At 42.5% G+C, this 7,014-nt stretch overlaps 1 pseudogene; it reads right to left on the reverse strand.

The window, feature by feature from the left end:
• Positions 1–7,014, reverse strand: part of LOC129694408 (uncharacterized) — a 35,135-nt pseudogene that overhangs the window by 8,497 nt on the left and 19,624 nt on the right.

The following is a 7,014-nucleotide window of genomic DNA, read 5'->3' on the forward strand; positions in this document are numbered from 1 at the left end:
AAAGATACAGGAATTTGGGTAGGACGACCATCTTGACCAGATTTATCCGGCCCACGGGGGATAGCGGTAAAACTGGCCAGCGGTCAAAATTTCTTTCGGCTTTCTCAACCAGAGGCAGAAAGTTTGTGCGGAACATATCAGATAAGGGTGTTGCGATAAAAACGCCGAGGCAGCGAAACCCGCCCTTTGCCCATTTGAATTAGGTTAAAGAGCGAGGGAGCTCCTTAGCCAATGAGTTAATCGGTAATAGCTCATTCTTTTGGTAGTTAAGTTTATAACCAGAATACGCACCAAACCGTTCTAAAATATTCGTAATCACAGGGAGAGAGCTGACTGGGTCGAGATGGACAGGAGCAGGTCAATGAGACATTATGAGTTGTGTCGAACCGTGTAATACCTTTAAAGCCCTTCTCTGAGCGTAACCAGACCGCCAAGGGTTCTATCGCGACAGCAAACAGGAGTGGTGATAACGGGCAACCCGGTCTGGTACCTCTCTGAAGGGGGAAGTGGGGCGACAGTGTGCCGTGTGTTTGTACTGAGGCCACCGGAGACGACTATAATAGACTGACGCAAAGAATAAAACTGTTACCGAGGCCAAATCTGTCCATCGCCTCATATAGGTACCTCCACTCGACCCTGTCGAAAGCTTTTTCGGCGTCGAGGGGAACCACTATCTCCGGGGTCTCACTACTCGGTGAATGGATGATGTTAAGGAGACGCCTAGTATTGTAGGGGAGACGCCTAGTATATTGGAAGAATGTCGGCCTGGTATGAACCCTGTTTGATCTAACGAGATAATAGAGGGCATCACTCGTTGAAGACGGAGCGCAAGGGCTTTAGAGAGGATTTTGAGGTCCACATTCAGGAGTGAAATTGGTCTATAGCTGCTACAAAGCAGGGGATCTTTCTCCTTTTTAAGAATTAGGGAGCTAGTAGCCCACGACAAGGTGGGCGGTAGGCGCAAATGTAAAAACGCCTCATTGTACATATCTCTCAGGACTGGTGCGAGGAGAGCAGAGAAAGATTTGTAATATTCTACAGTGAAGTCGTCAGGGCCGGGTCACATTCCGCTTTGCAGCGATGTGATGGCTGCTTGGACCTCAGCAATAGTTATGGGACCACCCAAGTCTCTCGTGGCTTCATCGTCAATTCGGGGAAAAGTCATATTACTGAGCATGTCACCTGCAGTGGGAGGACAATCTGAAGCGTATAGTTCAGCGTAGAATTTAGCAAATGCTTCAATAATTCTAAGATGATCATTATGAATCTCCCCTAAGCTGGATCTAATGGCTGGAATTAGCCGTGAAGTCGCCTCGGTTCTGGTCTGATGGGCCAAATGCTTCCCAGCTTTATCCCCAGATTCAAACAAGTGTTGCCTAGATTTAAGCAGTCGTAGCTGGCTTTATTAGTAAACGTGAGGTCAAAGTCTGTTTGTAACCTAAGGCGTCTCTATAAAGGTTAGGGTCTGGATCAGATGCATATTTGTCATCAATGTCCTTTATTTTTTGTAACTGGTCTGCCGTTTGGGACGTCTCGGTTCTTTTCAGGTTGGAGCCAAAAGAGATAAATTGGCCCCTAATATAGGCTTTTGAAGCTTCCCAGAGTATATCTCTTTCTATGTCCGGCGAGTCATTCAGCTCAAAATATAAGGTGATTTGGGAGTTCAAGAATTGCATGCAGTGAGCCTTTGCTAATAATGATGAGTTGAACCTCCACTGTTTAAAGGGGTTAGTTCGTTTACGAAACTGGAGATCGAGGGAGGTCGCAGCGTGATCTGTTGTTACGATGCTATGATACTCGCTGGATTTGATTTTGGAGAGCAGTCTGTTATCTAAGAGAAAGAAGTCTATACGGGTATAGGTACGGTGCACGTGGGGAAAAAATGAAAATAATTTAGTCGTGGGGAATGTAAATCTCTATGGGTCTGTGAGCCCAAGTTGTTTGGCGAAAGCATGCAGAGTCTTACCTGATTTAGTTAATGTAGAGGCTCTGTTCGAAGATCTGTCCAGTATAGGGTCCTGGACAAGATTAAATCTCCACCCACAATGATTTTCAATATTTGGGAGAGATGTAAAAAAATTGTGTACAAATTAGCTGTCATCCCAGTTGGGTCCGTAAATGCTGGCCAATATGACAGGTGTGTCTTGCAGTTTGCCAGACACCATGACAAAGCGGCCAGCAGGGTCTTCCACAGTTTCTGTGGTTCGAACATAACGTTCTTACGAATCAGGATAGCAGTACCCCTTGCCCTATCATTAAATTTCGAGTGAAATAAGTGGCTAATCCAGCCTCTCTTAAACCGTGTTACGTCTCTGTTGCGCATGTGGGTCTCTTGAATAAAAAATATGTCGCCTTTGAGCTGTTGCAAGTGGGCCAAGATCCTGTCAGTCTTGATAGGGCTTCCCCCCCCCCCCCCCCCCTCGCGTTCCACGAGACACATCTGAGAGTGTCGTTTGTGTTGGCCATACTTAGCTATATCCAAGCGAGTGGGCAGAGCGCTGTAGTACTGCAAGTCGAGACGGAAGAGCGCATCGAAGCCAGCTGCCTTGGGACTGGGGATGTGTGTGGGGGGGGGGGGGGGGGGGGGGGGGGGGGGGGGGGGGGGGGGGGGGTAATTAAATAATATATATACATACACACGTACACACACAACAAACAAGTGGGACAAATATCACTTAACCATCTTACAAACCTGAGGCCCCGGACCTGAGATCCCCATGTCCCAACTGTACCTTGAGTGCCCATTGCACCAAGCCCATTGTCCTCGCATCCGCATGGAGATATCCGATCTTAACTCACAATATTTCCACTTCCCAAAGCAACAAAATCGCTCAATGTCAGTAAAGTAACATAAAATGAAATAAGTATAGTAATAATAATAATAACAATGATAATAATCATAGGTCATTTGGAACAATGGGCTGAAAGATGGCAGATGGAGTTTAATGCTGATAAATGTGAGGTGCTACACCTTGGCAGGACAAATCAAAATAGGACGTACATGGTAAATGGTAGGGAATTGAAGAATACAGTTGAACAGAGGGATCTGGGTATAACCGTGCATAGTTCCTTGAAGGTGGAATCTCATATAGATAGGGTGGTAAAGACAGCTTTTGGTATGCTAGCCTTTATAAATCAGAGCATTGAGTATAGAAGCTGGGATGTAATGTTAAAATTGTACAAGGCATTGGTGAGACCAAATCTGGAGTATGGTGTACAATTTTGGTCGCCCAATTATAGGAAGGATGTCAACAAAAATAGAGAGAGTGCAGAGGAGATTTACTAGAATGTTGCCTGGGTTTCAACAACTAAGTTACAGAGATAGGTTGAATAAGTTAGGTCTTTATTCTCTGGAGCGCAGAAGGTTAAGGGGGGGGACTTGATAGAGGTCTTTAAAATGATGAGAGGGTTGGACAGAGTTGATGTGGACAAGCTTTTCCCTTTGAGAATAGGGAAGATTCAAACAAGAGGACATGAGTTCAGAATTAAGGGACAGAAGTTTACGGGTAATATGAGAGGGAACTTCTTTACTCAGAGAGTGGTAGCGGTGTGGAATGAGCTTCCAGTGGAAGTGGTGGAGGCAGGTTCATTGGTATCATTTAAAAATAAATTGGATAGGCATATGGATGAGAAGGGAACGGAGGGTTATGGTACGGGTGCAGGCAGGTGGGACTAAGGGGGAAAAAAATAGTTCGGCATGGACTTGTAGGGCCGAGATGGCCTGTTTCCGTGCTGTGATTGTTATATGGTTATATGGTTAATAATAATTTGAAAATAGAAAGTAGAAATAATGTTAAATAAACATAAATAAATAAATACAAAGTTGAAATCATAGCCATAGTAGTTGCACTGCCAATGTCATTGCTAACACTATTGGTAATGATAGTAACGATGATAGTAATAATAAGACAAAGCAAATTAACAAAATGGTGATACTGAATAAGCAAGCCAACCTATAAGTGGAGCAAGAATAGCTTCCTTTGGTATTACATAGTATATCTTAAAGTCGACAATGTATAAATAAAGAGTTAGCGTTAGAAAAGTTTGCAAGTTGCAAACTGGGCTCTTGGATTAAAGTGCAGGGCAAAACAACATCAATTAAGTATTGTTAAACAAAAACGCTGTAGGAGCAGATTCGTATAACACAGCCTTGGCTGTAATGAGCTCTTATCAGCCCCAGACAATCCGCTAGGAAGAGTAGTATAAACAAACTAGCCGAATGCTGGCAGCATTAGCAGCCAGCTGCTAAAAACAAGAAGGCAGAGACCAGATCACGAACCACAAAGTGGGTCCCTTAAGCCCAATTTTATAGCATGTGCAGATGCAGAACCTTTCAAGTATGATTACACATAAACATTATAAGGAAAAGTTGGTATAAGATAGTCACGAATCGTGGTGAATTCTTACCAGCCTCATACATTACAAGACAGGGGTCTAGTATAATCAGCAAGGCCGAGCTCTAGCAATGGCTAGTTGCTAAGAGCAGTCAAGCTTAAGTTAGTCCATAGTGTAACCATAGATTAACCGGACCCCTGTGCCACTCGGATATAGACGTACCGAGCGAAGTCAGTCGTCAGTGGGTCCCGGTCTGCGTCGACGGTAAAATGAGATTAAATCCTGAGCGTCCTCAGGAGATGTTAGTCGTCACCTCTTTCCTTCCCCGGCCATGATGAACAGCTTGGCGGGATAATGAAGGGAGGGTTTGAGACCCAGGTTGTACAGCTCCTTCATAACGTCTCGGTACGGGGAGCGTTGTTCAACTATCTAGGGACAGTAGTCTTAGAAAATGTGGATCGGGATATCCTTGTACTTCAGCTTACCCCTCTGCCTCCGAGCCTCACGCACCACCAACTCGCGGGTCTGGTATCTATGGAAGCAGATCACAACTGCTCTCGGTTTCTCACCAGGGCTTGGCTTGGCTGTTAGCGTACGGTGGGCTCGGCCTAGCTCCGGGGCTGATTCCAATGTGTTCGCCAAGAGTCTCGAGCAGTTCAGAGATAAAAGCTGTTGTTTGGGGGCCTTCGAAGTTCTCGGGGAGACCGACTATCCTTATGTTATTTCGGCGACTCCTGCCTTCCAGGCCCATAAGCTTAGACTTTAGTTTGGCGTTATCTTCGGTCACCGTAGTTAGCATCGTCGCTATAGCTCGTATGTATTGGCTGGTGGTATCGGCAAAATACTCTAATGACGAAAGACGGTGTTGGTGATCTAAAATAGTGGTCTGGATATTGTCCAGCTCCGTTTCCAGTTTGGTGAACGCTGTGTTTAATTCTGCCAGAAGCGACACCATGTGCTCTGTTAACATGGCTGCTAGCGTGGCCATGCCGGTGCTGGTCGTCGGGTCTTCCGTCTTTTGCTCCTCTTTCTTTCCTCTGCTTGGCATATTTACGGCGTGGAGAGGTGCTGTCAATGGTGTTTAAATATTTATGGGTAGTTATAAAACTTAGGCTGAGCTATAATAAAAGTTGGAGGTGAACAGGTCGGGAGCGTGGAAGTGCGACTGCTCCAACATGTCGCCCCAGCGGATCTGCTTTTCGTTTTTAAAGGGCTTTTCAGCCAATTGATATGTATTCTGTCGGCTCGCTTGCAAACTGTTTTGTCCCGCAATTGCTTTTCGTTTTTTTTTTAAATTATTTTTATTTATTAGAATTACAATAAATCACAGCAGTACGTCAGATATATCTTATTCCATTTATTGTACCTCTTCAGTTTTTAAGGTTTAAGGAACGAAATAAAGCAAGTAGAGAAAGTGAGAGAAAGAACGTTGTGTTCGTGTGAAAGAGTGATCAATGAGAACAAAAAGCCCAATTAGTTAGAGCAAATAATTAAGAAATAGACCCTAGAAAAGAAAGAAGGAAAAAGGGAAAAAAAGAACAAAAGCTCTTTTATAAAAACAGCGCAAAGGGATATACCAACTTCATATTTTTCCTCCCCTTTTACCAGATCTTTTTTGAAGTACTGATGCACCTTATTCTTGTAGTAAGTCGATAAATGCAGACCACGTCTATTGGAAGTGGTCTGATTTGCCTGCAAGGTGGAGTCTCATATCTTCCAGGTGTAATGTTTCAAACATATTTGAAATCCACATATTAATTGTTGGTATAGGAGTGTTCTTCCAGAATTTAAGTATAAGCTTGTTTCCCATTATTAGCCCAAAATTAAATAGATTCTTTTGAAACACATTTAGTTCAGGGCTACCTTCCATTGCCCCAAAGATAATCCATTCAGGTTTTGGTATCAGTTTTATTTCGAATAATTTTGTGAAGATTTCAAAAATTTCAGTCCAAAATTTTTGGATTTTTATACAAAATACAAATGAGTGCGCTATAGTAGCTTCTTGAGATCGGCATTTATCACAAATAAGTGAGACGTTAGGAAAAAGTTTACTTGTTTTGGTTTTTGAATAATATAATCTGTGTAATATTTTGAATTGAATTTTGGGTGTGTCTAACGTTAATCGAGCATTTATGCACATATTGTAAATGTTTTTCCCACCTCTCTTTTGAACTTTTTATAGCTAGTACTTGTTCCCAGTCTCTTCTAATACCGTCGGTTGATGGTATTTCTATACTTAAAATAATGTTATACAAGTATGATATTAAGTTTGCTGATTCGGCCTTTGTCTTCATTGCTTCGTCCAGTAAATCTGGTGGCATATTATAATAATCTTGTATTTATTTTTTGAGGTAGTCAGATATTTGAAGATATTTAACGTAATGGTTATTTCTCAAATTATATTTTATTTGTAATTGTTGGAATGATCATAATTTTTCATTTTCGTACAAGTCTCCGAGCGTTTGAATTCCTATTCTGTCCCATTGTGTAAACGATTTATCTATAATAGAGGGTTTAAACGACGGTTTATTAGCTATTGGAGATAACAGATAGATTTCTTCATTTTAATAATGATAATAATAAAGTTTATTTAATGGGCGCCTTTCAGACATCTCAAGGACACCTTACATAGTAATCGGAATAAAAACATATAATCGGAATAAAACAAGTAATAAAGAC

Source organism: Leucoraja erinacea, unplaced genomic scaffold, assembly GCF_028641065.1.
Source record: "Leucoraja erinacea ecotype New England unplaced genomic scaffold, Leri_hhj_1 Leri_654S, whole genome shotgun sequence".
Lineage (NCBI taxonomy): Eukaryota > Metazoa > Chordata > Chondrichthyes > Rajiformes > Rajidae > Leucoraja > Leucoraja erinaceus.